The sequence below is a fragment of the Misgurnus anguillicaudatus genome, chromosome 22 (assembly GCF_027580225.2).
Source record: "Misgurnus anguillicaudatus chromosome 22, ASM2758022v2, whole genome shotgun sequence".
Taxonomy (NCBI): Eukaryota; Metazoa; Chordata; class Actinopteri; order Cypriniformes; family Cobitidae; genus Misgurnus; species Misgurnus anguillicaudatus.
This window is the reverse complement of record NC_073358.2, coordinates 29,681,302-29,709,077: the sequence shown is the minus strand read 5'-3', so window position 1 is coordinate 29,709,077 and position 27,776 is coordinate 29,681,302. Positions and strand designations below refer to the sequence as shown.

The following is a 27,776-nucleotide window of genomic DNA, read 5'->3' as shown; positions in this document are numbered from 1 at the left end:
TCCATGTCTTGGCAATTCAATGCTGTCTGAGGTCGGGCTGAAAACAATAGACTTTCCAATTCTCTGTAGCACAAATTCTGTTTGGGTGGTGCTCACTTATTAACGCCAACATATGTGCGACAAATATGCCACAACTAATGTCAGAAGAGAAGACCACAGGAACACATGAACGGCTGCCACCCAAATGTGCACTAATGTCTCTGCGTGGGAAAGTTGTGGAAACTCAGAGTTGTGTGACAGACTTTCACCCGCATCATCCTCCCCAATAAATTAGAAAATTATCTGATTACAAAAAGTTAGATAAATGCCTCAATTATTTCTTTGATTGACCAACTATAGTCTCCCAGTAGCTGTAAGGAGCTTTATCTATTGAATATGAACCCCCAGAGCAAGGTTAATCCTTTAATCGACGAATATAACCAGATGGATGAATAAGTGTTGACAAGAGATGTGAATGTTTTACCACAAACCCATTGTCAACCACTTTAAAGAGCAATGAGATAATCCTTCTATTCACAGACAGTCATTGCATTTCAGTGGGGTTTACCCCACACATACACAAACCCACACACATTCTCTCTCTCTCTCTCTCTCTCTCTCTCTCTCTCTCTCTCTCTCTCTCTCTCTCTCTCTCTCTCTCATTAACACTTGTGCTTATAGGGACAGAAACTGGTCAGTCTTTGTGGCAGGTGCAGTGACCATTCTGAATCTTAACAGAGATCAGGCCTTGCTCTCTGACACCATTATCTGAATTCACAAAGGAGTGCTTAACTCTGTTCTGAGATCAGTGAACCTGAACCTATGATAATCAATTTCTGCATTTTTCACTGCCCTGAGATCTGTCCTACAAGGCTTAATCTAATCCATCTAACAAGAGACCAGTGCCCTGAGATCTGTGTAGCAGAGTGAACAGACAGAACAGACCACCAACTCACTGTTAGTCTGGAGTCACTGGACCGGAGTGTGTCTTCACAATCATTCAATGAAGCCTTGCCGCAAAGTGAGATATAAAGAGACAGACAGAGATAAATAGGTTTGCGGGTATGTGTTTGTGTGAAATAATTAAGCAATAAGTTACGTCAATCTGTAATATTTGTGAACACCCCTCCAACACCTTTAAAAGGGATAGTTCACCCAAAAATGATGTCATAATTTACTCACCTCATGTTGTTCTAAACCTTTTATCTTTCTTGTAATGAAAACTAAAGAAGATGTCGGAGCTGATGGAGTAGTAGGTATCACTCTGACATGTGGTGCTTTCAAACTTTTGGCAACCCGAGTTTGATTCCCAGCTCATGGTCATTTGCCGATCCCGTACCCCTCTCTCCTCCTTGTAATTTCCTGTCCTCTCCTCATTGACTGTTAATAAAGGCAAAATGGCCAAAAATATAACTTAAAATTTTTTTTTTTTTGATAAATGATGGTAAGCACTAGTGACGGCCAGTGAATTCTCTTCTCAGGGGCACGAATTCAAAGTGTTCGGAGTGTCGTGTGTGGCTCATCATGTCAAAATATGAGTTATGTGTTTGGTGCGTCATGTTTGATCGGGCTTTCTGTTCTGCAGCTCCTCGGGTCTGGAACGCCCTCCCCGACCATCTGAGGGTATCTCAACATACTGAGACTTTTAAAAAAGAACTAAAAGCATTTCTGTTCAGCAGAACCTATGAATTTTAATTAACCTTTTTAAACTTTACGAAATATTTGGGGAGTGGTTATTGATGTTTTTACCAGGTTTTTTTATGATATTTTTGTGACATGTACTGTAGCACTTTGAGATTTGCCATAAATGTGAAGTGCTTTACAAATAAAATCTATTATTATTATTATTATTATTATGTGTGTGGCTCGTCATGTCAAAATAAGTGTTTGGTGCATCGTGTGTGGATCTCAATGTGAAAATATGTGTTTGGTGCGTCGTGTGTGGCTCGTCATGTCAAAATATGTGTTCGTTTTGTGATGTGTGTGGCTCGCCATGTCAAAATATGTGTTCGGTGCGTTGTGTGGCTCGTCATGTAAAAATATGTGTTCGGTGTGTCGTGTGTGGGTTGTCATGTCAAAATATGTGTTCGGTGCGTCATGTGAACCTATGTGCATCATTTGTCATGTCAAAATACATGCCTGCTGCACAAACGAAAGGGTTTATGATAAAAGAAACGCTCATGTTCACAAAATACTTGCAAAACACTAACTTTGCACTAAACTCTGATTACACGTGAGATTCAGCGAGTATCTGGCAAAAGTGAGCGTCTCTTTTATCATTAACCACTTTAAAGCATCTGCCGCAGGCACTTATTTTTACATGATGTGTGATGGACACAGGTTTACATGACGCACCGAACAATATTTTGACATGACGAGCCTCACACATGACTGGCTAAATAAATGTTTTGACGAGCTACGCATCGTGCGCCCTCAAAAAAGAAGCCGCCACTTGTAAGCACACAGTTAATGGTAACCATTGACTTCCATTATAGGAAAAACAAATACTGTGGTAAGTCATTGGGTACCGTCAACTGTGTGTTTATTGGCACAAACAGTGACCTGGCTGAAGAAGTCATAACTGAGCTTTATCATGAATAAACCAAGGCCATTTGACCAATCAACATCCAGATCTTGAGCTATCCATTTTATAATGACATTTTGATAGAGCATATGGAGTGTACTGAAAGCACAATATAACTTAAAAGCTACTTTGTTATATTATTTGCAAAGCTGTGTAACAATGACACAGCTAGGATTTTAGTGGTTTGACAATTATTAAAGGAATATTCCATTTTCTTAAAAGAAAAATCCAGATAATTTACTCACCACCATGTCATCCAAAATGTTGATGTCTTTCTTTGTTCAGTTGAGAAGAAATTATGTTTTTTGAGGAAAACATTGCAGGATTTTTCTTATTTTAATGGACTTTAATAGACACCAAAAATTAATACTTAACTCAACACTCAACAGTTTTTTTTCAATGGAGTTTCAAAGGACTATAAATGATCCCAAATGAGGCATAAGGGTCTTATCTAGCAAAACGATTGTCATTTTTGACAAGAAAAATAACAAATATACACTTTTAAACCACAATTTCTCGTCTAGATCCGGTCGTGATGCGCCAGCATGACCCCACGCAATAAGTCATGACGTCAAGAGGTCACAGAGGACGAACGCGAAACTCCACCCCAGTGTTTACAAATGTGTTGAAAGAGGACCGTTCCGACGTTGTTGTATGTCAACTGATACTAATTAATGTCTTTGTGTCAGTTTATTGTTTACAATGGTCCGCAAATGTACGTCTTATGTAACACGTGACCTCCCTATGTCACTACGCATTTACGTTAGGTCGCGCTGGACCGGATCTAGACGAGAAGTTGTGCTTTAAAAGTGTATATTTGTTATTTTTATTGTCAAAAATGACAATCGTTTTGCTAGATAAGACCCTTATGCCTCGTTTGGGATTGTTTATAGTCCTTTGAAACTCCGTTGAAAAAAACTGTTATGTGTTGAGTTAAGTGTTAAGTGTTGGTGTCCATTAAAGTCCATTAAAATGAGAAAAATCCTGGAATGTTTTCCTCAAAAACATAATTTGTTCTCGACTGAACAAAGAAAGACATCAACATTTTGGATGACATGGTGGTGAGTAAATTATCTGGATTTTTCTTTTAAGAAAATGGAATATTCCTTTAAACTTTTAAATCATTATCTGAATCTGGATGCATTTACACAAGCCACACATCCTAGCAGAGTAAGAAACAGTGCCAAAAAATGATAAAGGGGCTTTTGTGTTGCAGTAGGAATGTTTAGCAAGATATCAAGGCACAATTATATGTGGTCTGGTGCTTTAACAAAGTTTGGGGTTTAACGTTCAAATACATTTTAATTCATATATAACTACATAAGTGTAATGTTTGGATTTAATTTAAATGTGTTATCGATAAAAACCTGTCCTAAAATTCCTGTCCTTGATTTTTCACAATAAACCAAATCTATGATCTTTATGACCCTTGTACCACTGCACAGACAAATACAAGGAATGTATCAGAAATGTATAAAATGTACCTCCATAAGATATAATAAACAAATTTTACTCACTCCAATATAAATTTAATTTATATATATATATATATATATATATATATATATATATATATATATATATATATATATAATATATATATATAATTCATATTGGAGTGAGCAAATTTGTTTATTATATCTTAATAATATATCTTATATATATCAGCAATGTCTATAGCAGTGTGGTCCTGCAGCACACTGCAATTATTTCATAAGGCTGAATTAAGTGCCTAACACAAAGAGGTCGCACTGCTGTCAACCTCCCACTTACTCATGCTCACACAACCTTGTTGACAATGTAAGAGCAAACTGCTATTGTCTCAGGATAGCCTCATGCCTGGCTTGCCCTTAGTCTCTCTTAATTTGATTGGCTGCCAGGTAGGTCAGCCCAGAGCCCTTTAGGAAGAGAGTCACGTCAACTCACTCCGGAACAGTTTTTGGCGAATCATAGCCTCTCAAGAGTTCACAGAAGTAACTGTCAGCCCCATATAACTGCAGCAGAAAAGACTGAATTAACTTGATGAAGGTTTTTAAAAGCACCAATTTCATTGTTAAAAACAACATTATTTTGTGTATTTGGTATTATACAATGTGCTTGCATGGGTTAAAAAACACATTATTTTCCATATACCATACATTTTTGTAGCTCCAGATTTCACGCTCTTCCTGAAACGCACAGATTTGAAAAGCTCTGTGTACCTGATTGGCCAGCTAATCTGTACGTTGTGATTGGTCTGAATAGCTCTGATGTCAGCAGGAAATGTGACGTTCCTTACCATGTTTGAAAGATTCGGTCACAATGCAATGCTAACTTACAGACTGTGAGTCCAAGCATGAGGAATTATGATAATGTCGTTCTCTATATCGCCAATTCCAGGAAATAAATGTTGCCTACAATCTGTGTGTTTGTTGTAGTCCAAGATTTACGTTGGAGACAAAAATTTGCATCATTTGCATATCGTTAACATGTACTAATACACACTTACACACCAATGGAAATTTTTAAAAACGTGAGTCGGACAATAGGTACTCTTTAAGACTTAGGATATTTAAAAAATAAGATTGTATATTAGCATAACATGTGACTTAAATCACTTTGTTCATTTAATGCGTTTGTAGTAGATTATTTCTCATTAAATTAGTACATTAGGGGATGTTACAGATATATCCTACAACATGCATAAAGATACACTAAAATGGTGGCTCGATGAACTGTGCAAGGCCGCGCCCCTAACACAATGGCAAGCATCCATTCAGGTTGTAGCTGTATTTGAAAGTTGTGAGATATGGCACCTTTCCCACAAGTGAGCGTTGTTTCGGCACCGACACGCCCCCACCATTTGAAAGCAGAGAATCCTGCCTATTTCTCAAAGATTTTGATAACTTATTTTACTTACTTGGCTTTTTAATCATTAAAATTTGTCTGGGTGATTGTTAATACATTTACATGTGGTGTGACAAACTGAGAACACATTTAATATCAAACTTTACATGGTTCTGTCTCTGTTTACTCTTTTGCCTTCTCTCACACACACTCAAAGACCCACCACATGATAAGTAATGGAAAATAGCCGGTGACTGTATAGGTTTGAGGTAAAATGGCAAAAGAACTATGAAGTGCAACCTTTCAAATGATTATCGTTTAAAGGCGGAGTGCACAATGTTTGAAAGCCAATGTTGATATTTGAAATCACCTAAACAAACACACCCCTACCCCAATAAAATCTGGACCTTCTTTTGATAGACCTGCCCCACACATACGCAACCCCGGCAAGGATGTCGGTTAGTAGACACGGTCCTTACTGCTGATTGGCTACAAGTGTGTTTTGGTAATCGGCCCGACTCCCTTTTCCAAAGCGTTTTTCAAACATTGCGCACTCCGCCTTTAAAGGTCATTGGTTCGATTTCTAGGGAATAGCCCAAAAATGCAGGGCTCGAATGCACTGTAAAATCACTTTGCATATAAAGCATCTGCCAAATGCGTTAAATGTAAAAATGTAAGTTTCTGTCATGGAATCATGTCTCTCTCTCTCTTATATGAGAGACTTTTACATCTAAAATAATTGGCAAGTACAAGCAGGTTTTCAGAATATAATGATTTTATGTAGCAAAACCACAGCATTAGCCAGAATGTTCTGGTATAAATGGGTGTTAAAGTCTTTATTCTTGACTTTGATATGTATTAATGCCACACAGAGATTTGGCCAGGGGAAACAGAACTGGGTTCAGTTCCTATCCAAAAATTTCTCACGGCTGCCACACATACAAAGAAGTGTCATAAAAAAGATCAAGTTAATCGGCTCCAGACTTACAACACATTTGCAAAAAGGCTAAGCCCACTTTATGAAGGAGAGGTGAGGACAGAGCGTTCATTTGAGATGAAGCCTGCCAGTCTTTGCGAGCACTCATCATACTGTAGACTAGTAATCGAATCACACAGCAAATATATTAAATTTAACACTTCGACTACATGTCACAAACAGATTGTTCCCGTTAAAATTAGATTATAAATAAAATAGCTTTGATTAATCATTTATCTTAAATTTTAATTTAACAAAACTGATTACAACAAACTCATGATTAGATCATTTTATAATCTAATCTAATAAAAATTAGCAAGTGAAAAAAGTCCGCAGGTGCCAAAATGTAAAGCCCAACTCACACTGGTCCAACAACAACCAACACCAATAAAATTCTAAAGTCTCATTTACTTTGATCTAACAACTGCCAACAAGTCTGACACGACTACCAAGAGAAAATGACAGGTGGGTGGGTCTGTGTGTTTCCCAATCCCTCTTTGTTGGTGGTAAAGCAGAACCTCCCAAATAGCTCAAAAGACTAGTGCGACTGGGAAGGAAAGATTCATATCTTTTCAATGAAAAGGCCGGGGTTTATTGCTCTGTGTGCGCATGGCCATGTGCATATATTTATCACAATTCTAGAAACTGATGGGGTGTTATGATTAATGATGTGGTGGATGAAAAGCATCCTGCATATACATCAGTCACTAAGCATGTACACAAACACACACAGTTAAGAAACAGTGAGCGTTGGTGGTCCTTTGGTGACACAGTAATAACTGTAATAGGATATAGAGCGATACCACTGACGGAGGCTCCTTGTTACACATCCTCTATGACGTGTGCCGTGTGACGTCTATGAGAAACACATGTGCTCCGGTCAATGGGAGGAAAAATATGACAGCTCAAATCACATGTGGCAATTTTCAGTTAAGTGTGCAACGTAGCCAAGCATGTACAGGCACTGGCTGGATCTTTTCTGTTTCTATCTCTACATGCACATAGATACTCAAATCCATCGGCACATCAATTGAACATACTGCATACAGTAGCGTGGTTTATCTATAGGAAAGAACAATATGTAAGGCGTAATGTAGACATGCACACTTCTTATAAATATCCATAGAGGCATACAAAGCAGATATATCAGCTTGAAGTATTTTCCTGTACTTATTTTTGTATATTTTTATTGTAAACTGCTCTTTTTATCACAAAGAAAAGATCTGCACTGAAACATGTGGCTATTAATCTCTATTAAACCACACTGTGGGGACCACACAGACACAAGCGCAATTCGTCCCTATGGAGATGACCGACTGCCATACTGACCACTTTCCGAGTCTCGTAAACATAGCACAAAATATGATATAGAGAGATGCTCCCACACCCTCAATTTTACTACTACTTTTTTATAGAGAGAGAGAGAGAGAGAGAGAGAGAGAGAGAGACTGAGAATACACACAAACAAACACACAACCTTTTCTTCAAATCACACAAACAAAAAATTCTACACCACATGAAACATTTTATAAATTTAACAATGAATTAACTTGTGTGTCATTAATATGTATTAATCATTTTAAATATATATTCCAACACCACATTAAAACATTTAGCGACTAATTTTGCATTGAAATGGAAAAACATTTGAATTGCTGAGCCTAAAGACGTGCAGAGTCAGACCTGGCGAGCCGTTTTTCCACTGGTTAATGTAAATGACAGATGAACTAAAGAATGTCTGATTCACTCTGGGTCTTGTTAGATGACAAGCTGTGTATCAGACAGGGTTTGTTTTGAGAGCTTTGTGCAGTAAAGCAAACATCTTTAGTTCTATGTCTGGAAGCCTCCACTTCCACCTGCCATGCTAATGCGTTTCAGAATGTGTTTTAATGCAAGACAAAAAAAATAATACAAATAATCTAATAAAATGTGTGTACAAACAATTCACTTAAAAATAATAAATTACTCTTACCAAACATGCTGCTATTTTTTCAAAAATGAACAATAATATAGCCTATATATATATATCACTGTAAAAAAATCAGTAGAAATTGCAGCTGGGTTGCTGGTAATTTACCGTAGATTTAAATTTATGTTTTTTACTGGCAACATTTTGTTCAAAGTTAAATGAACATTAAACATTTACAAGTCTTTGTCTTTACAGAGTAAAACTAAAAAACAGCATCAAGCAAAACATTCTGGGAAACAAAATCTGAAGCAAAAAAAAAGGTTGATAATGATTTCTCGTTCCCAGAATGCTTTGCATGAGGCTGTTATTGTATAGTTTTATTCTGTAAAGATAAAGACTTGTTAACATTAAATATGTATTTAACTTTGAACAAACTCTTGCCAGTAAATAACATGAATGTAAATCTACGGTAAATTACCGGGAGCCGAGCTGCCATTACATTGTAATTTCTACGGAATTTTTTTACAGTGTATATATATATATTTATTTATATTTCCACAAGTTACTTTTATTTTATATCATAGAGACACCAAAGAAGGTATTTTGATAAATGATGGTAACCACACAGTTTACAGTATCCATTGACTTCCATAGTAGGAAAAAAAAATAAGGAAGTTAATGGGTATTGTCAATGCTTACCATAATTTATCAAAATATCTTCTTTTGTGTTCATCAGAATAAAGTAACTCGTACAGGTTTAGAACAACAAGAGGATAAATAAATTATGACATAATTTTCATTATTGGGTGAACTATCCCTTTAAGGCTGGTAGGCGCCCCCTTGAGGAAATCCCCTTGGTTTGGAAAAAAAACCAGTTTGTAACAGTATTCAGCCCATTTTCAACCAGAGCACGAACTGTGACGTCATCAGCCAGGTAAAATATTCTATTTCACTTTTTTTATAAAGTGGTCTTCATGTTGTAGGACATTTTATACTTTAGACACTCTAGACATTCGAGTAGCCTACTAACTCACAATGTGTGACTTTAGAAGATATTAAGCAGTCTATACTCTATACTATACTTGACAAGAAGTTGCAAAGTTACTTATAATTAGTAAAATTTCTATGTAGAATATCAAAATAAAGTGTTTCATATAAGCATATATTTTATTGAGGATTGGTTGATTATATTTGTATATTATATTATATGTTATACCACGAGGCGGTTGAATTCTTTCTGATTGGTTCTGAATGGTTGAGAAATGCGGGGAAGCATTATTTTCCTATAAACGCACAGCGGAAGGAATTATTTGAAAATAATTCAACAGCCCGTCCTTACATATTATATTATATTATATTATATTCCATTGTTGGACAAATAAATACATTTTCGGGGTTAATTTAACCCAACGGATAGGTTCGTCCCTTTTTGACCCGGCGTTGGGTTAAAAATAACCCAGCATTCTTTTGAGTGCATTATATGTTATATTATATGACATTATATTATATTATAACCCATTGTTGGATCAAATAAATATATTTTTGGGGTTAATTTAACCCAACGGATTTTGACCCAGCGTTGGGTTAAAAATAACCCAGCATTCTTTTGAGCGTATTAATTATATTATATTATAACCCATTGTTGGATCAAATACATACATTTTCGGGTTTAATTTAACCCAACGGCAATATTTTCGTTCTTGTTTAACGCAACGTTGGGTTGAAAATAACCCAGCATTCTCTATTCTATTATATTCACGTCCCATTAAAACATAAGCCTTAGCATTCGTTTTACGTAATGGCATAAATATAAGACGTATAGTCTATTGGTGTGACTTGGCCGCGTGTCCAGAAGCAAATAAATGACCGCTCTCTCGCAGTAACATTTGTAGTGAAATGAACTGACGTGGAAACAGGCAGCCCAGGTTCGTTGAAAATATATGGATCTGCCAAGAGACTTCTAAGGGCAGACCAAGAGAAATGTTTTCACTCTAGTTGAGCTCATAGGATTTGGTTTGTGTTCGCGCGGAGGCGACGGAGTTCACAGAGCGCTAATTAGTGAAGGAGAGTCAGGAGAGCCACACCGTCATTTATCATGCATGCGACCATTCAGCGGCCAACACTAACGAGCTCTGCCAAAGAAAGAGAAATACCATCAGATTAATTATTCATTTTGAGCCATGTGTTGTATAAAAATACCCCCTCCCCATCTCTTTCTGCCTGCCTTTCCTCGGCTGTTTGTTTTGCAGAGGTACCTTTTCTGGTCGTACCTCTCATATACATCCATGCCTAACCCACATCGTTTATTGGGCAAATACAATTTCAAAGTTATTATGTAATTAAAATCATGTTTCACTGCTGGAAACTTCAAAGGAGAGGCCTCGTTTCCGTGGACATTGTTTGCCGCTGATGTAATAATTTCCCTGGGATATTTAAAATAAACACATTAGGCCCCAGGAATTCAAAACTTGTCTCATGGTATAAGTCACGAGCTCCTTGATTGGCGCGAGTGACGGACGTCACGAAGCGGCTGCTTGGCGAAACAAACCGTCCGGATCGTAAAAGGGGCGGCCGTGTCCTTCTATTCAGTGTAAATGATACATGTTAGAGTCTGGGCAATGGTTACCCATGTTTATTAACACCATTTCTTCACACTAGTCCTTGCTAGCTTCTCCTTTTCTTTATCATCTTCCTGTCTCTTCATGCTTGGTGGTCTTACGATCTGCCTGACCTCAGCCATGTGTTTTCACTTTCTCCTCTGATCTCGCCTCCGTGACCAACGGGGAACGAAATACAAATTGAATGGTAACCATTCACAGACCCGTTCCATCACGTCGACGTTCAGGTCACTTTATCTTTCCCTTTGAGGGGAGACTACAATAAAAGACAGGCCTTGATGTTGTGTAATTCCTCCTGAAGAACCTCATCCCATTTTAATCTTGTCTAGTGAAAAGTTTATTTTTCCTTATCTTTAAACGAAATCGAAACGAAACGTTTAGGTTGAGGTAGACTGCTAATAAAAATAACAATATGTTTCACTGCTTGGACTGTTTTACTATTCTCTCAGTAGGCTTATACTGCGGATGGCCAAGTAGCTTGTTAAATTGCCATTATAGAAAATGGATCATGCTGATCCGGTGAGGTGAACTTTTATTTTTGCTTTTCTGGGTGGTTATTTTTTAGTGTCTAAATCCCCATCCCCGTGTAATCTTGATGGTGCCGCGCGCTGGACAACACGGACGCTTGCCGGTGGCAGGTTGTGTTTGTTCAGCTTTTATTGAGATGTGGTCTGAAGAAGTTAAAAAGAGCCTTTTTGTTGTTTTTAGGCTTGGTGTTTTCTCTGGAGTGTGTCCACGAGCTTCCTTCGTTCTTCATGTTGAAAGTCTTTACTCGAAGGGAAAAGCCACGGCTTTTGGACTTCATAAAAAACGGAAAAATCTCATCTCTAGGGATAACTTATAATAAAATCGAACTACACAAACTAGTTTGTTAAAAAATGTAAGATAAAAAATAGGCTACATACGCACGACGTTATATACAAAAGCATATTTTTGTAATCATAACGTTCTTTGTAATTTAGAATCTCAATTATTATTATTTTTCTATCTGCTACCCATTACCCATTATTATTATTTAAAAAAAAAACAGGCACCTGCTGTGCATTAATGCTCGAGGTATTTTTCTTCGTGCACGCTTTCGCCTCTAAATCATTCTTGTAAACTCTGATTCGTTTACTTAGCCTGGATTTCATTGCGGCGTTTTGCACGGTTTACATCTTTTTGGTTTATTAGCCCTTGGGGTTACTTTGCCTAAACAAGACCTGAATACTTTGGCTTTAGGTTTCATGGATTTTCACTCAGCTCCTTGAATGCTGCTCAAAAGGGTGTCAGGGTTTATGGTATGCATTTGCAAAGCGTTACGGTTGTCAGATGGAAAATATTCACTGAAACAAGTTATATTAATCAATCAATGTTATCAACAGAACATGTAACATTATTATTATTATTATATTTACTTTTACATGTAGGCTATAGAAATTGACTTCATGTTTATGTGTTCACATAAAAAATCATTTAAACACGTACTTGAAATATTTATTTATTTCGTGATATAGGTTTGGTTTTTTTATTATTCTATCATCCAATTTAATAGAAATTGTTAAATATTGTAATAGTCAATTAAATTTGATTTTTGAAAAATCATTACATATTTAATGAATTTGATAACTTAGGTTTGAAACCGACATATATCTATATTATTCTTTCTCAACATAAAAAATATATTACGTATTAATTATAGGCCTACACGTATTATTTTCTTGCGGTTTGCACTTTTCGCTTTACAGCAACGCTAACTTCCATCTCAAATAAATAAACATAGACCAGTAATAGAAGGCACGTGTTAACCGTTAAACACAAAAACTTTATCCCTTATAACTCTCTATTAACATCGTTCATCATCGCTTATGACAAAAACACTATTTTCATTCTAAACATATTCAAAAATTGTCCCTAATATAAGTTTGGAACACATTGTTTTATCATAATCATTGATAAAATTATCACTAATTATGTGGACCATTGCTTTATCATATTGATAATACAAGTAATATGAGTGTGGACCATTGTTTTATCATAATCATTGATCAAATTATGACTAAGAGTGTGGAGTATTGCTTTATCATAATAATTGATGGAAGTTCAAATTGATGACAAGGCATTTTATTATTTCAAAAAGTTAGGAGAGAAACATATATTTCTATTGGGTGTGGTCAAACAGCTGTAAGGTTTTGACTGAGAATGTGGGGGGCTCTCTCTCAATTCCAACACACATTAATAATGAGCTGTAGCAGAAATTACCTCCATTTGCTTTGGACCCTGAAGCATAAAAGCTGTGGTCATCACAGGTGTCAAAGCAAATTTACCTCTCAGTCACTCAAAAAAGGGTATTTTCTTATTTTATAGGTTTCCCTATATGGCAGAAAGCAAAATAGCATTTTCTTTTTGATAGTTACAGAAATGATGAATAACAAGTTCAAACTATAAAAAGACAAACAGGAAGTGGCAGCATTATTAAAATAAAATTTAATTATTTAATTACTGACCAAACTGCCAGGCATCTTATTTCCAAAAACAGCTTGAAATAGCAACATGCTTATCTAAAGTGAAGAACTCTGGCTGAGGGGAAAAACAGAATTTGATTAAAAGCAAAGACTACAGTTTAAGACAGACATCTGCTTAGGGTGGGAAAATGTGTGAGACACATGCTGATTTGCCTCTGTGTGTCAATGAAGATAAGTGTTTCGTCAATTTATGAGGTGCTGAGCTTTTTATCAGATTTTACCAGATCTGATTTACGGTGCAAAACCGAATCAAAGATTTTCATAGTCACGAATGCCTACATTTTTGACATGCTTACAATCTGCTGTCTCTGTTTTTTACCTCTAGTAGGGCTTCAATCATACATTATCAAATTACTTTGCCATATGCTAATATAATAGTAATATAATAATTTTTCATGCTTTTTATAATTTTATATAAGGAATTTAGCAGTGAAGCTGATAAGAAACGATGCTGACATCATTGTCCCCACATCAAGTTTATGTGCACCCTAACCTTAACCCTAAGCACTTTGCCTATACTATTTTTCAAATGATCCAGCAAATATACTTCGTTACTGTACCTAATGTGAACATCTGCTTGGCCAGTTCAACACACTGCTCTTCATTTCAGTTTTTGTGTAATTGGTTTGTAAATCTTTTTCTTTATCTATTTAAACATTTGATAGATTTGTGAAAATAAATTTATCTTGGTTAACCATCACCCAGTAAATATTTTCTTTATTAACATCTAAGATTGTCCGTGCTTGCAGCAGTCTTTTTCTTGCAACTGTTCTTTTGTTTTAATGTGTTTGTGAACCAATTACGGTTTATAGTCTTACAGTTTATAGTTCAGACTGGTAATTTTAAAACAATTTTTACGATTGGCACTGAACTACATTTTACCTGAGGAAATACTTTGAGCGACCACAGTTTCAGTGTTTAGATTGAAGCCAAGACCATCAAAGACCAGCTTCTCCCATTACGGAATCTAGCAGCATTCCTTTATGAATAACTGGAAACCCCCAGAGAAAAAAGAAGAACTTTTTGAGGAGGATTGTCATCATTTACGCTATCTGTAAAATGATAATTTGCTTGGTAACATGCTGTCACTTCTTACCTGTTTCACCTGTCCAAGATTGTGTTGTGTCTGAATGCCCAACATATACACCTGCCCAAAACATAAATCATGTGTGATATATCACCAAGTTCCCCTTAATAAATCATACCCTGTTAATGTGTTTGAAATCAAGTACAGTAGCAGATTGAGTGAAGGTTTTTTAATCCATGCTTTTGGTCCCAATTTCCCTACAGTCTGTGTTGCATGTTCAGTTGCATTTCCATAAAAATTATCGTTTTGCACATTTTTTCTTTTTAGATAATACTTATAGGCGTGGTTTCCAATACAGGGTTTAGCTTAAACCACGGAAAACTGAGCACAAAATTCCGTAACTATCCCACGGAACTTTGTGAGATCATTTTGAATAAAACGTTACTTGTGTGCATTTTGAGACACTGATGTATTTTAATGTCATTGCAAATTGTTTTAAATGTGGACAGCTCTTACATATATTTTAGTCTAGGACTAGTCTATCCCTGTCTGGGAAACTGCCCCATATTGTGCCTTGCTGATCATAATATTGTTTTATGTACAACACTAGTTTGGCCCAGTGTTTTCTGTGCACTAGTACCATGTAGGTACCATCAAAAATCCTGGAGACAGTTGTTAATTCTCTATCTTTTAAACACGAATACAAATTGTTGTAAACAATCACTCAGAAATATACATGAGATATATATAACTTACTTGTAGCTTGTAGTCGCAACACATACCACGTGGCTTATTCAAACATACGGGTGCATATTTCACGCTGGTTGAATGATGCAGACCTAGCGTAAAACACCACTGATAGGCCGATGGTCTGCCAACCATTTCCTGATGAATGGGGATTTTAAATACGCGTCTCTCACCACATCCTTACTTTCTTAAAGGTCTAAAAGAGACGAGACAACTTGTTACATGCTGATGTTGCGACGGCTATATCCGAAATTCATTAACACCGTAGCTTAATTGTGCCAAAAAGGTTGCGTATTCATGAAAAACACATTCTAGTTGTGTAATAGCGCTCAACACTCTGGAGAGGGCGCGCGCACACTCGTTCTTCTTCTTTGCTAACGGAGCTAAACGAAGCTCGCGCGGGGTCTTGTGACGCAATCGAGATGTTTTCTACTGATTTTTAACGCGATTTTATACGGTGATTCCGTTAAAGCACATTTTAGATTTAGGTTTTTAAGTTTGAAAATAAACAAATCAACCAGTAATGTGCGTGGTAATAAATTAATTATGGCGTAAATAATAAGTACAACTTCTTAAAAAACATACTATGCAGGGCCGTGTAAGCCATTTAAAATACAAAATGCAAGCTATTTTTAATAAAGAACATACAATTAAAATAGTTATTTCATAAACTGTTTTGGTTTTTCTTTCTTTTTTCTTCACATACAGATACAGTAATACTGTACCGCTGAACTGGCCCACCTGGCAGTTCATGACCACCTATCAAGTCCTCAACAATCTCACCAGTGTTACATCTTATCTGAAGTCATGTAAAAGCTTACTGTAGTTCCTCCCTTGCAATTACTTTGGGGTTTTATGACTATAACAGTCTATCAGTGGATATAATCTACATGCCCAATTACAAACCGACACACAAAAGAAGAGGAACAACAATGCAATAAATCTGATATCCTTGGACATCTTCCATGCATAAATAAAGGAGGAAATCTACTAAACGGATTTGATTTATTTATCTGCTTTTTTGCTGCTTTTTGCTTTTTTAAATGGCTTCTTTGAAGTTTAGTCCTGTATATATAACACCATATAAGGATGATGTTTATTCTCTCTCTTTTTTTGGTATATTAAGTATGAAAGCAATTCTATGTGATTTTGGGAAAGTCTATTTGTACAATTTTTATTTCCTCATTCTTTCCATCACATTTCAGATGCACACCAACTGACACTTGACCACATATCACGATGTGGTTACTGTTTTAAAAATGTTATATGTGAGAATATTACAGTTTTTTTCGATTGCTAAACGACGGTGGGCACAACTGGAGCTACATGTGCAAAACTCTAACTACAGTCTGCAATACCAAAAGTCACGTGAGCTAAACTGTTCACATCACCTGCAAAACTCACTTCAAGAAACACAACTCTAAACACGTGACTCAAAACAGCTCAGTGCAGCCAAACACTAAACACAACCCTCACTGAGATAGCACACACTGTCACCCACAATACACTGAGAGGAAAAACACTAACATCAAACACCAATACACAAAATACTAACTTTTCATCTTTACAGATTGAACAATTTCAGTGACTTCATACAAATTAATATTTTCTTCCAATAATTATTTATTTATTGATTGATTTATCACATGATTTATTGAAATTTTTAGAACAGAACAATTCTTTAAGGTAAATGAAAATTAGCAGTTTCCTTCAATATTCTGTAGTAATTTATGGAATTACAGTAATGAGAAAAAAGGTAGAAACTAAAAGTACATACTGTAATTCAAACAAATAAATGAAGAGCTAATCCTGACTCTCTATAGCATCAGGCCACTACCTGCCACCCTTCTCCCTCCACAAACCCATCTTCCTTGTTCCATTTCCAAAATGTATCTTTCTGAGCTCTATCATATTTATATAAAATAATATTTTATATATATATATATATATATATATATATATATATATATATATATATATATATATATATATATATATAGATATAGATATATATAGATATGAAATTGTAATTTTTATTTATATGAAATTGCAATCAGCAGTGTTTGAAAGGCACAAGGCTGAAATCAATTCTGTTTTGAATATGTGGTTCACAGTTTTGACAGCAGTGTGTTAGCATTTGAACAAAGTGCTGTAAATCCACAGTGTTGTGCAGGTTGTGTTTAAAGTCATGGGATAAGTGTGTAAAGTTTTGAAAACTGTGTTTAACCAATGAAAAATGAACTAGAGTTTGGTCCACATGAGCTGCTGCTGTGCAGACTGTAGTTAGAGTTTTGCACATGTGACTCCAGTTGTGCCCACTGTCGTTTAGCAATCGAAAAAAACTGTAAGGAACAAGTGAATGAAAAAAAATGTGTGAGAGAGACAAACAGAGAAAGAGGGAGAGAACAGACATGCTCATTCAAAGCAATGCAAATGTAACCCAAGATGTAGGCTGACTAAACACTGAGCCCAGGTGGCTAATGGGAGACCAGGATGACCAAATGACCACCATCATAGTGGGTCCATTCTGATGACTTTCTCTCTCTCTCTTACTCCCAGTAACTCGTTCTCACTCCATCTTTCCATCTGCTATGTATTACACCCGTCAGCTCTTCTGTTTGTCCAAGCAAGACTCGGATGGGTGGTCTTCAGATAACAGAACGCCAGGGGCCTCCCGTGTCACCAAATTACCCAGACCCCTGTGTTTTTCCTTCGCTCCTTTCAAAAACCCACAAGACTTTGCCGCAAGGACTGGAGTGGACAGTGGACCTAACATCTCTCAAGCCACTATCACACAAAAACCCCCTAATCCAGAAATGTTACCTCATACCTTTGTACAGATTGTTGCTAATTTCTACCTTTCGGATCCTTTGGAGGTTTGTTTTTGAAGAGAAGCAAAATACAAAAAAAAATAATAATAATTTTTGATGAAATAAAAGATAAACTTATCATAGTAAACCCCTGAATTGGAGGATTACAATGTTGTATACTGGGACTGAGCAGCTATGAAAATCACAAAAAGTTTCAAAAATTTAAGCCATGTACAGAGTTTGACAGTTTGCTCTTGGTCAGCAGGTGGCAAAACCCAGCACAGACAGGCGTCCTCCAAACCAGGAGGGGGCGTTAGAGCTCCATCTGTATGTGTCCTCATTATCTATAAAAAGTTTATATAATTATAATATAAACAGTGTTGGGAAAGTTACTTCCAAAGTGTAATACATTATATATTACAAATTACTGTCATTTGAAAGTAATTAGTTACATTACAATATTACTGTCTCTGAACTGTAATGAGTTACACTACTTTTGCGTTACTTTTGAGTTACTTTCATCAAAATAACAGAAGTATGACCAGGCATTATAAAATGTTAAAATGTAGTTTATTGATGCTTATAAATCTAGAAATTATGTGTTGGCCCTCGAGCTTTGAATAGGCACAGTGAAGACTTATGGCAAAATACAATAACAGTCACTGTCAGAATCATAAACATAGACAAATGATCTAGTAAAAGTCTGGTAAATTATGGTACACATACCAAACACAATAGAGTAAGAGCCCACTATAATGCAACCTATAGCCTAATAACATGGAATACAGCTCATTTCAGTACAATATAAGGATTACATGTAGACAAACATATAAAACACAGACAAACAGAGGAGCACTGCTTTTTGCCAAACAATGAATAGGCTATAGGCTCCCATACAAAGGCTGGTAAAAACTTTAAACAGTGATGTTTAAATGTACTATTTAGATAACCATGTTTAAGTCTTCACTAATGTTATGTTGTAGTTTAGGTTGCTGTTTGTAATAAAACTGTAGATAGCATAGGAATATCCTAGCAATCTATTATGTATATGGACTGTAATCATAGCAAAGCTTACCTTGTCATTGCTGGTGTGATATGGATTTTACTGGCAACATGTAAAAGTCTCTTTACTTCTGAGGTTCACGCAGCATGGAAGACCGATAGAAACTTTCTGTTGCTTTTACTTAATGTTCTTATTCGTAAAATTATGCGTGAGCGGGCTACCGGACCTGATTGGGACCACTTTAGTCAATGCTTATAAAGCCGCGGACTTCCCAGATTCGGCTCTTTAAGAAACATGTCTATATTTGACGCGCACCGCGTCCAAATCACATTTCAAATACAAAGTTAAAGTAAAAATTAACATGTTGCATACAGCACGTGGAAACAGACATACGCTGCGTCCCAAACCGCCTACTTCCATACTATATAGTAGGCAAAGAGTACGAGAAGTAGTGCTTTTCGCCCACTATATAGTATAGAAGTATGCGGTTTGGGACACAGCCATATACCCACGCAGCTTTTTCATGTGTGGATGCTGGTCGCGCGCATTGGTCAAAAATAAAAAAACAAAAATAACACGGTCTAATTTAGAAATGCATTGTTGTAACGCGCTCGTTACTAAGACTGTAACGAGTAAAATATTACCAAAGTTTTATTAGTAATGCGTTATATTACTGCGTTACAGCAAAAACTAATATATTACTGTAATATATTATATTTTGTAATGCGTTACTCCCAACACTGAATATAAATAGTATAAATACAACACAGCGCAAACGGAAAGCCATCTTGACTCAAATATCCAGTCACAGCATGACAAGAGAAGCCTAATTTTATTTGTATATGCACAAAGACTTGTACACACAACAAAAGAGCACAAGGTCTGAGCTGCTGTAATCTCTAAACTGTGTGCTTAATGAAGAGAAAGGGTCAGTGTTGAGAGGTCAGACTTATGCCTGAAAACATACACACAGATAATCTCCTTGAAGTACAACAAATCTGATCTTGACAATAAGCATATGAAAAAGCACTGCTGGGATTGTGTGTGTGTGTGTGTGTGTGTGTGTGCGCGTGCGTGCGTGGCATCATTGCGGTGGAGCTTGGAGGTGACCACACTGCTGTCCTCAGCCCTCCATCTAGGTCACAAGTCAGCTTCTTTATTGGAGCTTTACTGACACACGCTTTTGTCTTCTATAACAGTAACATCAGGCTTTTCCTCTGGTACAGAAAAATCAAACAACATCTGTTAATTTTTTTTTGAACAATTAAAAAAAAAAGTTCAGAATCCAGAAGTTGTGTACACATCCACATATATATGACAGGAGGGTATTGCATACAAGGAGAGATAGATAGATAGAGAGAGAGAGAGAGAGAGAGAGAGAGAGAGAGAGAGAGAGAGAGAGAGAGAGAGAGAGAGAGAGAGAGAGAGAGAGAGACATCCAATCTAAGTGGGAAGGGCGTGCTGGAGGCACAGGCAATTCAAATGTCACACAAGTGGGTGGTGCGAGCTTGAGGCGAGACTAAAAAAAGATGGGGTCAGTCTGTTTAAACAACTTTCAGTGGGTCATTAGTTGCAGGTGGAAGGAATAAATGACAGCATACTCTTCGCTGTTATTTTTTCTTCTTTTTTCATCATATTCCTCTTCCTTTCCACAGTTCTTTTCTTCAGAAATGCACAGAGAAAAGAACATTGTTGGTAACTATTTGGGACCACCAAGGAGAGGGTCTCTCTCTTTCTCTTTCTGTTGGCTGTGCATGAGGATCCACAATTGACTTTAGCATGTAAATCAGTTTTTCCTGTGATTTCTACATCTATGGTGCATATGGTGCGTCTATTCAGTGTGCGTATGTACAGATGACTTCTGTGTTGCTTTTTCAGTCCAAATCTTTAGGTAGATGTGTTGACTGGATCAAATTAATTTAACACATTAAACATGTTTGATTCATTCCAAAAGTTACACATATACAGAGGCGGACATTTAAGTATTTTTACTTTCTACATAAAAGTACATTTTAAGTATTTGTATTTTATCAGTGTTTTTCTTTGGAAAACATATATGCAAAAGCATTTTATCATAATTTTTACACATTTCATAATTTCAAGTTTTTGGTTAATATTTAATATTTAAGTAAATTAAACATCTAGGTTTTTCTACTTTTACTTAAGTAAAAAGTACTTTTCTACTTTTACGCAAGAAAAGTAAAAGTACACAATTAGGTATTAAATCAATTTTAATATGTAATATAAAAATATATATTTTTTCCCAAGACAAACACTCTGATAAAGCACAGATGCTTGGAAAATTTACTTAAAATACTAAAGTAGTGTCCGCCTCTGCACATATATAATGGAAAATAATATATTGAGCTATAATGACTTCATATTTTCTCACAGCTAATATAAAATATGGAGAAAAATTGGTCAATGGTATTGATGCAAACACGTTTATTTAAATCCGCTAGCTCAAAATCCAGTTAACAAACCACACTTTAATTGTTTACACTTTAGAGACCAATTTAAGTTTGTTGCCCATTGACATCAATAAAATCTGACTGATCTGACAGTTGACATGTTTAAAATGTCTCTTATAGTTTAATGTATGTCTTTTAGGGACAGACAGGACTTATCCTAGTCCCAGACTAAAATGCATATTTGAAATGCTTTAATAAAAAAACTTGTACTGACATATTTTAACATATATCAGTGGCATTATTTTGTTTTAAGAAGCACAGCAGTATTGTTTTTTCTAAGGTATGTTTGTAAAACTTAAATGTCCTAAGGCTTAGTCCTGGACTTATCTAAACCCTGTCTAGGAAACAGCCCCTTATAGTTTATAGTCTACAATACAGGACCAGACACAATTTGAAATTGCCAATCCAGTATGTATTTTAACAAAATTCATAACCACAAATGGTGATTTGTTATACCACAAAAAGTCTGTCATATTACGTTGACTGATTTTTGGCACAGCTTTTATCCAAAGGCTAATAGCTGCTTATTTAAATGCAAAACATAGCATTTTCCTATCAAAATGTACATCTGATGTCATCATTTGCAGGATAATGGGGCGGGACACTAGAAGGGAAAGAGCGATGAGCAGAAGGGCTGAAGGTGACTAACCCGCTACAACTCCAGTAGTGCAGTTTATAGCTGAAGTTTCTTTTAAAGCCTTGTAAATATAAAGACCCACCATCAACACATAATCTCTTATGTAAAAGGCCTGCCATCAACACATATAATCTCTTAGCTGAGCCCATTGAAAGCCAGGGCTTTGGGGTTAATTCACCCATCGCTCTGTGTTTGAATCAACTCCAGACTCGCATTGAGATGAAAGCCCGAGAGTCCCACGGACGAGCTGCACCATGGGGCCCAGTGGGCCTCTTCAACGAGGCCGGATTACTGCTTGTTGGTCTGGCTGGGACCTCCATCAGGACAGGGAAACTGAAAAGAAAAACAATAATTAGAGATAATTGCTTGTGTCCAAACATGAACATTAAAGCCCCCTGCCTCCCACCTTTCCTCTCTTTCTATCTCTCTCCCTCTCTTTTCCTCTTTGACCCCAATACCCCCGCCCCCCGTATCTCCCAGTCTCTCTTTTTTGGTAGTATATCGGGTGCAAAGAGAAAAACACACCCCTGTTTTGACAGCTGGGCAGGCGAACATAATTTGTGACAGCTGAACTGAAACGTCTTTAAACAAGAAGGAAAGGGAGAAAAGGGGGGTTCGGGTGAGAGACACTGAGTGGAAAACGAAGAAGGAATTGCGATTAAAATGAGTTATTGATACAGCAGCGAGGAGACATGAATCGAATATACTTGTATATTAAGAAGAAAAGAGGATGGTTACTGAAAAAATGATAAATGGAGGACAGTGAAAAGATCTTAACTGATCCAGGTGGAAATATTCAACATCACCAGCCAAAGCATCAAAAAGAGTGATATATTTTCACTCAAACGGCTCGCTCAAACATGGTGTCATGCAAAGTTTGACACATTGGGTTAATTTGCTGCTCCGCAACTGTGACCCCTGAACTTCAAGGTCCAAGGAGTTCAAACTGAACCCAGAATGAGGCAGCCAAAATCATGTCAGTCTGAAGGAGCAGTGTCAAAGGTCACTGCAGAGATCTCGGGGTATATGGGCCAAAACAAGGACCATATGTGAATAGATACACATTTGAAACCAAAATAGCCCCTTATTTTCCATCCCCTCTAACCCTTCTGTAGGCACATACAGACGGACCCACCGCAGACACACTGCATCCAAATTGAATTAAGTCATAAATATAAGTGCTACATTGACGTTAGAGAGGCATTGACGGAACATTGGCCGACTGCCCTGTTAAACTGACAGTGACAGAAGTTTTCCCTGAAGAAAAATACTAATGCAAACAATGGAATACGTTTTCAAAATATCCGCACTCCCAGCACTGCTTCTGTTTACATTTACTCACCAAATCTATTCCAGTCTAAGAACGTGGATGAATTAAGAGAGAGAGAGAGAAAGAGAGAAGAGGAGGGGATTAAACCACCAAATGCACCTCTGGCCGTTCTGTAAGAAATGCCAGGCTTGTTAGATTTTCACAGGGAAATATTTCATGAAAGTTTTATGGAAGTTAGATCAGTTGACATATTGCAGCCTGCCAGATGTAGGATCCCCCTCTGATAAAACAACTTTTCATTTTCTCCATGTGCTTTTTTTCTCACTGTCTCACACACATACATGAGTGTTGAGATCAGATGCACGCCATTCATTACAAACACCAGCCTCATAAATCTAGTAAAGTAATTCAGTGTGCTGGCACATTGCGTTTCTCAAACTACTGTACCTGCAGTGAAATCATCTGGACCAGCGATGTGTCTGTGCTGTGAGGACCACATCAATGTCCTCCAAAGCTTATTTTCGAGAATCTTACTGATGCTGTGTGGACTGTAGGGTCTTTTTCCAGACAGCAGTCAAACATCTGCAAAGACCATCTGGGCCATTGAGCTTCATTACGTCTATATCTGTTTTATTGAAGACAAGGACATGATTTCTCGATCAGATACATTATTACTACTGCACCACAGCTTTGAATGGCAGAACATATGTGTGATTATGAACGGTTTGTGAGGTTTATTGCATTGTCTGTTACTTTATGACATTTATTAAGGTGTAATGAATCGGACTCTGGAGGACCATTTTTCTGACCAATACAACCTTGCTTTGCATGGGTGAACTTTCGATGAAGAATCTGAGGACAGTTTTGACGTCTTTCCAGGACCAGAAGTGAAATGGATCTTGAAACTTTGGCATCACTTTTAAACCTATGAGATTTATGCCTCTTAACCACAAATGGTTTTTTCTTACTAATTGTTTTCTGAGAACACACTGAATTGAGAAAGAAATTTGTATTACTTTTAAACAGCGACATTTTTCCATTCCAAGCCGCTTTATTCCGACCCTGCGGTTAATAATCCAATTTTGTGATTCATATTTCTAAATCCGACGGACCATATCAAGTTCTTTATCGGAATCGGCGAAACACCTGTTTAGTTTCTGAAGCCAGAACGTAAAAATCCAGACGTGGGAGGTATTAAAGTTGTGGAGAGGAGGGCATATAGCTCCTCCAGAAAACACAGATATGAGTCAATGTCTTTCTCAGGCTATGGAGAGCAACTGGCGGCCAGAGTGAATAAGACTTGAATGGGGGCCCGGGGACCGTTGATAGATTTGCCATCAGATCTTATTAAGGCCCTCACACACACATCAAACCGGCTGCACACAGTAAACACACATTTATCTCAGCACTCCCAGCTTCCATTCTCTTCTTCCCTAGTGATCATTGTGTTAGGAAAATGGAGAAAAAATATCCAATGATGTGTGTGTTGGGGGACACTTGTCTCAATAGCAGCCATCCTGTTTCAGAAGCGTAATGTAAATGATCTGTTGTGCGCACGGATGTGTTTATAAATGTATAGTGTTTGCATGTGTGTGTGTTTAAGACTGTATGTAAATGAGCTGCAGTGTCTGTGAATCATTTCCCGTTTGCCATATTGATCTCATCATCCTGGAGTTTTACTGTCAGATGCGCCCCAAACACAATGTGTGTGTCTGGGTTCACTCGTATGGTAATGTATAGGATTGCTCATGTGTATGCCAGCCATTCGTTCAATGAATCTATAACAGCGAGCGAGCACATCATTAGTGCATATAAGCTTAAACCCACAACAGCACAGCGTTTGAGTGCTTTAACCTGTATATAGTAATAAGGATTGTGTGAGTGATGCTCGCTCTATCTGGGTGGCAGTACCTCTAGAGGGGTGGCTGGCTCTGCAAGCAACATGAACAGCGGGTGGATAATTTGGATTTGATTGGTTTCACATGTTTTTCATAAACAACAAAGCTCTCTCCCTTCAGTTCGCTCTGCTGTGTTGCGCTGAAAACATGGAATCCATTTGTCCCCTTTTACCCTCCTTGCTATTTAGCATTACTGAGCAGCATGTCACGTGTTGAACAGACCACCAGCGCGATGGGCATCCCGGTTATAGTGACGGACTGTGATGCCAGTGAAGTGGCATTTAGCTAAAGTCACTTCCCATGGAGTCTTAACACTGGGATTTACTCATTCGTTCTGCATGCTCCAGGATGACATCACTCATCCCATGGAAAAATAAACCAACTTTGAAAGTTCAGATGAAACCTGTTTAGCTTTGGTGTTGGTATAAATTGGGAAAAGTGTTTTCTTTATGCAGTGCTTTAATGCTTTAAGATGCTTAGATATATTTCTAAATGTACTTGTGAGTACAGTGTCACTTCTAATGAAAAATATGAAGTGAGTTTTTAAGATAATCTAGCAAATATTTAATCATTTTTCAGTTCAAATGTCATATATTCAGAATACTTAAACACAGGCTTGTGGGACATCTCAAAGATCTATGATACCTTCAAATATCAACCTATGAAAGTGGATTAGTTTCAGACTTTAAACTTATACCCCCAGATCTTTTCATACAAAATGCATTCTTCTGGATTGTAAAAACTGTTTTCTAGATGAGAGGTGGTTGGAGACATATATAATAGTTTAAAATAATACAGCAGGTTGGTGGGCTTATAATCTGGTTGCCTTTACAACATCATTATGCAGGTAAACATCATGTTTCTCAATTGATGGTCATTCAAAAATATTAAAAAATATTACTTAATAACAAAATTATGTTTTGCAAACAGCCTATAAATCACAAAAATAATTTTTGAACAGTAGATTTTTCTTAAATTTCTAAAATTCCCAATTCTGCCTAATATCTGTTGGATTTAAAATTTGTTTTTCTCCTGTCTGACAGGAACTACTATTTTCAAGCACATCAATGGGATTTGACAAAGTGAATTATCATTTTGATGCAGGCCAAATTCTACATTCATATGTTATATTTCAGCTATTAGAGACTGTTCAAGTTCAAGTTCACATGATAACTGAAATCCACTTCAAGCAGCGAGTTTGGAGATGATTTTATCAGTTTAGTATGAAGGTTTATGTTTGTTTAAAAGCAAGCAGTTGTACTTCAAGTAAAGTGAGCCACAGTCCTTGTGAAGGTGTGAGTTGGTTACTTTACTGTATCTGAGAAAGCATCCTATTGAGAAACACTGTTAATGTATCCACTTCCCTCTCGGTTCATCTGGACACGTTCAGATGTTAGGCGTGTTCAGTAATAAATAAAGCGGAGCTCTCCAATATTGAGCTTTGTCGGCCACCCGCGTTTTTTATTGCGCAGTGAAATTAATGACATTCACATTGCTCTGGGTAGGCCTATAAAAAGGCGCAATTCAAATGCTGGCACTTGTTTAAAACTGTGCTATGAAGAACTTGCACTTGACGATTCTTTTTGGGGGTCATATTAATTGTTAAAACCCAGAAATAATGCTCTGAATAACCTATAAAGATTTAGGCTAGAAGAAAGATGTTAAACAGAATAAAAATGTTTATTCGTTATAATTAAGCAGAAATTCAGCAGAAGAACCGGCTTTAGTATTTTAATGTTGATACAATTAATAAAATGTTCGACAATAATACAAGCGATTAGTCACAAAGTGAGCTACATTTTAGCGTGAAAAGGAAAAACATGTCGTTACAGTACTTTAAAGACTTCAATTAAGCAGTTTATATCACCTCTAAAGTAAAACACATGAACTGAAACGGAAATGTCTTTATCTTTAAAAATGATGATGGGTGTCAAGAACAATTGATAAGCAAAATTTACAACTTATTAAAATTGCATTTCTGTGAATAATTTAGAAATTTTAAATAAGTATATAGTCCGAGAAAACAAAATTGTATAGTGTAACTAATATGCAAATAAATTAATGTTCTAACAGAACATACAAAAGCAAAAATGTACAATTAGATTTTAGTTTTAAAATAATTTCAGACTACCATTTAGATGCCGTTTAAGAGGAAAGTAAATTTATGTTTGCTTTTGAGCAATTATTTTTATTATTTTAATTTATATATTAAAGGAAACCTTTTATAATCCTACCGAATTCGTAATGCTTTCATTAATTCATAGAGATTAATTAATGAATTCATTAAGAATATCAGATTTAGTTAAGTGAGAAAAATATATAACAAATAAAGATCAAATAAAAAGGGAACAATTACAATAAAATTAAAACAAATAATTAAAATGTTTAGAGTTTTGGAACACATTGTTCGAGCATTACCATCTTAAATTTAATTAAAAATTAATGTTCATTTAGAATAACGACTTCATAATATTTGATTCAGTGTATGTTTTAAATGCGATTTAAATAATAAATTTT

General features: G+C 36.5%; 1 long non-coding RNA gene across 2 annotated transcripts; it reads right to left on the bottom strand.

The window, feature by feature from the left end:
• Window positions 1–936: 936 nt before the first annotated feature.
• On the bottom strand, window positions 937–15,639 carry LOC129440347 (uncharacterized). 2 transcript variants are annotated; one of them, XR_008643097.2, is made up of 5 exons: window positions 15,180–15,639; window positions 14,493–14,543; window positions 14,279–14,387; window positions 1,162–1,359; window positions 937–989 (listed from the first exon to the last, which is right to left on the bottom strand). It is a non-coding gene; the product is annotated as an uncharacterized lncRNA (long non-coding RNA). The 2 variants fall into 2 exon arrangements; XR_008643098.2 differs by lacking the exons at window positions 937–989; window positions 1,162–1,359 and adding an exon at window positions 10,048–10,406 and having other exon boundaries at window positions 15,180–15,634.
• Window positions 15,640–27,776: the final 12,137 nt, after the last annotated feature.